The sequence below is a fragment of the Dicentrarchus labrax genome, unplaced genomic scaffold (genome assembly GCF_905237075.1).
Source record: "Dicentrarchus labrax unplaced genomic scaffold, dlabrax2021, whole genome shotgun sequence".
NCBI lineage: Eukaryota > Metazoa > Chordata > Actinopteri > Moronidae > Dicentrarchus > Dicentrarchus labrax.
This window is the reverse complement of record NW_026136701.1, coordinates 18,716,110-18,721,510: the sequence shown is the minus strand read 5'-3', so window position 1 is coordinate 18,721,510 and position 5,401 is coordinate 18,716,110. Positions and strand designations below refer to the sequence as shown.

At 39.1% G+C, this 5,401-nt stretch overlaps 1 long non-coding RNA gene across 1 annotated transcript; it reads left to right on the top strand.

Annotated features, from left to right (window-relative positions):
• Positions 1 to 257: 257 nt before the first annotated feature.
• On the top strand, positions 258 to 1,053 carry LOC127364388 (uncharacterized). The gene is made up of 2 exons (XR_007885014.1): positions 258 to 404; positions 723 to 1,053. It is a non-coding gene; the product is annotated as an uncharacterized LOC127364388 (long non-coding RNA).
• Positions 1,054 to 5,401: the final 4,348 nt, after the last annotated feature.

Sequence of the window (5,401 nt, the reverse complement as noted above, 5' to 3'; positions counted from 1 at the left end):
ATACATTTAACAGATATTAACCATTAACCATACAGAAAACCCATCATGGTAAAAAAATATGTTTATTTAGCAAATAAACACATTAATGCACAGTTGATAAGCACTACAGCATACAGTAGATATTCATTTCCACTCCGTCACATAGTGTTGCAGTTCTGGAAAAGCTTGTTTCAAACTTCTGTTTTTGCACCAGTGAGTTTTCATCATGTCGACACGCTGTCCGTTTTCTTAACATGTAATCTGGGCTTGGGGTTCTTAGCAGGCTTGAATGGATAAAGAGAGAGAGAGAGAGAGAGAGAGAGAGAGAGAGAGAGAGAGAGAGAGATGTACTGTAATTAAAATAACAAACCAATGTACCAACTGTTATCTACCATTTTAGTGATCAGGGTGGGAACCAGAGGGATGTAAGTGACATTTTGGTTAAAAATGACTTAGTAAGGCCTATATATGTATCAAAAAGACTTATAAATTGAATTGATTATAAACCAATCCAGAGTTATTTATCAAAAAGCAAAAGACCTGAACACACTGAATGTGTTTCCTTCTGGAATGGCGCCTGTTACAACAGCTCCTATCATTGTTGTAGTTTTAGTGTGTTTTCAGTGTGTCTTTAGCCTGTGTGTTTTTTTTCTATTTTTAACTGTTTTCTTACTTTCTTACTACTTTTTTACTACTACTTTGTACTTCGTTTTTGAGCACTTTTTATTTTTTGTTTGCACAAGTCTCCATGGCATTGTTTACACCTGCGACCAGATGATTGCCCTGAGGCACCCGAGCATCCTGACTGGACACCCTCCATACCGGAGGAGCTGAGGAGACGGCGAGGCTGCAGAGTGGGGGTTAAACGGAGGATGAAGAAGAGGAGGTTTAAACTCTTCATCCCTGCAGTCATCACTGGAAACAAACGTGGCTACACGAGCAGACGTCACCATGCCCGGCTCCCAGACGGTTCGAGCCGACTGTTTTTTATATCTGTAGCCTATTTATTTCACTCAAATGTTGCCGTGACAAGTGAATTTCCCCATTGTGGGATTAATAAAGTTATATATCTAGGCTATCTATCTATTTGAGGTGAAGTGCACTTAAAAGTCAAAATATTGCTTGTTAAGTATTTCCATTCATATATTTATGATGTTTTCAATATCAAAGATTGAATTTAATAAAGAAAATCAACACAGTTTTTATGTTTGGGCTCTCCTGTAGGTCAAATGTCCCTTACACCACATTGAGATATCACAATTTCACTCAAGGTGAAGCAAGCTTACCCGTATGAAAGGTCCACATGCTCCTGGTCTTCCCCCACAGCTCCGAAATGTCTTCTTCATTCCTTTTTTGCAGTTCCATCCTGAAACAAAATTTAAACAAACAAAGAATTATTATACACAGAAAACAACCTTCTCCTGCTTTGTAATCTCCTAATTTAAAAACATTTAAACAGAACCAAAATTGTAAGTTTTGCAGCTCACTCATATTTGACATTTACACTCAAACAATCCAATAAGAAAACGTGAACATGTGGATCAAGAACCTTCTTACAACACAAAAAAAGCTCCTTGAAGTCACTGACCAGCAGTGGATCTTCTTTCCTGATCAGGAGGAAGTTGATATCAATATTTCACTGAAAGTAAAACTTACCCGTGAGATAGTGCCACATGCTCCTGGTCTTCCCAGGCAGCCGTTCCATCTTCTCGAATTCACTGGTTTTCTTCCCTGTAACAAAAAGAGAATAAACAATAAACAAAAAGCATTATCATACACGGAAAGCCACTTTCTTCAGTCAGTGACCAGCAGTGGATCTTTTTACCTGATCAGGAGGAAGTCCATCATCTGTCACCAGAGCGGCTGCATCAGTAGAAGTGAAGGCAGTGATGAGCAGGAAAACCTGCAGACACAACAGGACCAGGAGCACACCTTTTTTCATGGTTGATGAAGTGAAGAGTTTGAAACACACACAGGTCATAATATACTCACTGCGAACCAACCACATGCATGGAAGAAGAGGAAGCAACATCGCTGCTTTACATCATCAGAAAGACGTCAGAGGGAAATTAAACAGAAATTTTATAATTGCTTGTGGTTTTAAACAGAATACTTACAACACCTTTGCATCAGGGACCAAATTTGAATACATAATAAATGATGCAACCATCAATGTGAATGTCACATTTATAAATCAATATAAAAAATCTTAGTTGAAATTACACAAGAGTGAGCTAGAAATAATAATACTCAGACATACTAATCAGTTTACCTTTCTTGGTGTGTGAGCCAAACAAACACAAAAACCTTTTGTTATATATGTATTTTTGGGGAGCTTTAAGCCTTTTATTGGCAAGGACGGGACTGAAGATTGACAGGAAAGGTGGGGAGGGAGAGGGGATTACACGCAGCACGGGGCCACAAATCAGATTGAAGTCTTCTCGAAATATCTCGCTCCCGGCACTGCGAGGGTCAACTCTCTCTCTACATGCCAACAGACTGATTATTAATCCAACTGTGGGTCAGACTCTGAGAATGTGGATCCAGTTCAGGAGAAACAAGTTCCCAAAAGCCTTTTTTAAAGAAACTTCTCCCAAGGTCCCTCTAAGCACCTTTTTATCCCATCCATGCAATATGTAACATACCAGGATTAGCACCTATTTATATATTCACTAACAACGACCACGCCATCAAATGTATGAGATAAGAAAAGTTTATTGCACATAATGAACAAATGTGAACCAATGTGGTATACTGAGCGATGAGGGGTGAAGGGATTAGGGATGAAGTGATGAGGGATGGAGGTAGGTTTGAGGGATGAGGGATGGATGGAGGTCGGAGGAATGAAGGTTGGAGGAATGAAGGTCGGTTGGCGGATCGATGAATGGATGGAGGGGTTCGGCGCGATGTAAGAGGGAACTGAGTGGGTTGCGAGACACTGAGTGGGGGAACTGTCTCTTCGTATCTCTTGTAGAGAGCCCCAGTGGTTCCTATATTTGGATAAGAGAGGGAGAGAAAAAGAAAGGGCTTGGGTGGGAGGGATGTTGGAAATGAGTCAAGGAGGGAGTGAACGGATAAGGTGTGCTTAAGCAAGTTTGAGCGGAAATGGGATGATTGCAGGGCGTGGTCTTTGTTCCCGAACCTAGTTATAAAACATCATGTATCTGCTGTCTGTGATATAATATCAGGCCTGAAATCTGTCCCTTTAACTAGAATAAAGGCAGTCAGGAAAAGACAAAGCTGACTTATTTTTTGTAATACTTCCAAGGTGAAAGTAGCAAGAGACATGTAGTTCAAAGTTCAATTGTGAATGTTAGTTATATATTAGATGTCTTGTTAAAGATTGTATATTGGTTGCCAGTGGACCAATAAACGGTTGTAATTTGGTTGCTAGGTGATCAGGGACACAGATTACTGTTACTATTATTATCTGTTTTGTATGAGTTTAGCTGAAAAAAGTCACAAGTCATCCATTTCTCAACAGCAGTGAAGCACTCCATTAAACTGACCAGAGATCCATCTTAAAGGACATATGATCAGCATAGCAGTGATAGGAGACCCCATTAAAATGACTCCTAGTGGAAGCATATAAAGGAAAAAGAAAATGGGACCAAGAATAGATCCCTGTGGCACATCAGTGGATCTGAAGATGAAACATAATTACTGATCAAATCAGATTTAAGAACAGTTCTGGATATACTCAAGCACCAATGTAGTCTATTGATAAGAATGTTACGATCAATGGTATCAAATGCAGCACTGAGTTCAAGGAGCATTAATATAAAACATTCCTCAGCATCTGCAGACAAAGTAAATTGTTTGTAATCCTAATGAGAGCAGTTGCTGTACTGTGACGTAGGCGAAACCCAGACTGAAACAAAAATGTTTTATTGTCTCACAAAGCTAAGAGTTGAGTTAGTACCACCTTTATATATATATATATTAAAACATATCTTTTTACTCTCCTCTCCAAAACTTAGCCAACTTTCTTCTTCTTCTTCATGTCTTTCGGGTCTGGTCCCACAGGACTGGTCCATCCCTCAGGTCGGGTCCCCCTAGTGGCCTGGCGCACTTCTGTTTTGTCGAGTGAATTTGCGGCGTTTATCTGTTGGAGTTGTTTTGTTGTTTTGTGTGTTTTTTGTATTTGCAGCATTTTTCTTTGGCAGTTGTTTTGTGGGTTTGTAAGTTTTTGCTTCTGCTTCGTTTCTGCGATTGGAGCATTTTTCTGTTGCTGCGTTTTTCTGTTGTATTTGTTTTTATGTGTTTGTGTGTTTTTGGTTTTGCATCATTCCCGTGTTTGCAGCGTTTTGCCGTTTGCGGCACATTTGCCCATTTGCAGTGCGTTTGCCCTTTTCGGCCACCGTACCTATTTATTTAATTTTAGCTGCAAGTTAGATGAGAAGATTGACACCACTCTTGTGTCCGTACAGTAAACATTAAGTTACAACTAGGAGACATTAGCTTAGCTTGACATAAAGACTGGAAACGAGAGGAAACAACTTGGTTCTGTGAAAATACGTCATTCTTGCCTCATGCTTCAAGTCAGCGTTCACAGAGTCAGCCAACATTAAAATGAAGTATTAACTTAAATAAATTTAACAGATATTAACCATTAACCATACAGAAAACCCATCATGGTAAAAAAATATGTTTATTTAGCAAATAAACACATTAATGCACAGTTGATAAGCACTACAGCATACAGTAGATATTCATTTCCACTCCGTCACATAGTGTTGCAGTTCTGGAAAAGCTTGTTTCAAACTTCTGTTTTTGCACCAGTGAGTTTTCATCATGTCGACGCACTGTCCGTTTTCTTAACATGTAATCTGGGCTTGGGGTTCTTAGCAGGCTTGAATGGGATAAAGAGAGAGAAGAGAGAGAGAGGAGAGAGAGAGAGAGAGAGAGAGAGAGAGAGAGAGAGAGATGTACTGTAATTTAAATAACAAACCAATGTACCAACTGTTATCTACCATTTTAGTGATCAGGGTGGAAACCAGACTTTTACACTCAAACAATCCAATAAGAAAACATCAAGAACCTTCTTACAACAAAAGAAAAGCTTCTTGCCTATATATGTATCAAAAAGACTTATAAATTGAATTGATTATAAACCAATCCAGAGTTATTTATCAAAAAGCAAAAGACCTGAACACACTGAATGTGTTTCCTTCTGGAATGGCGCCTGTTACAACAGCTCCTATCATTGTTGTAGTTTTAGTGTGTTTTCAGTGTCTTTAGCCTGTGTGTTTTTTTTTCTATTTTTAACTGTTTTCTTACTTTCTTACTACTTTTTTACTACTACTTTGTACTTCGTTTTTGAGCACTTTTTATTTTTTGTTTGCACAAGTCTCCATGGCATTGTTTACACCTGCGACCAGATGATTGCCCTGAGGCACCCGAGCATCCTGACTGGACACCC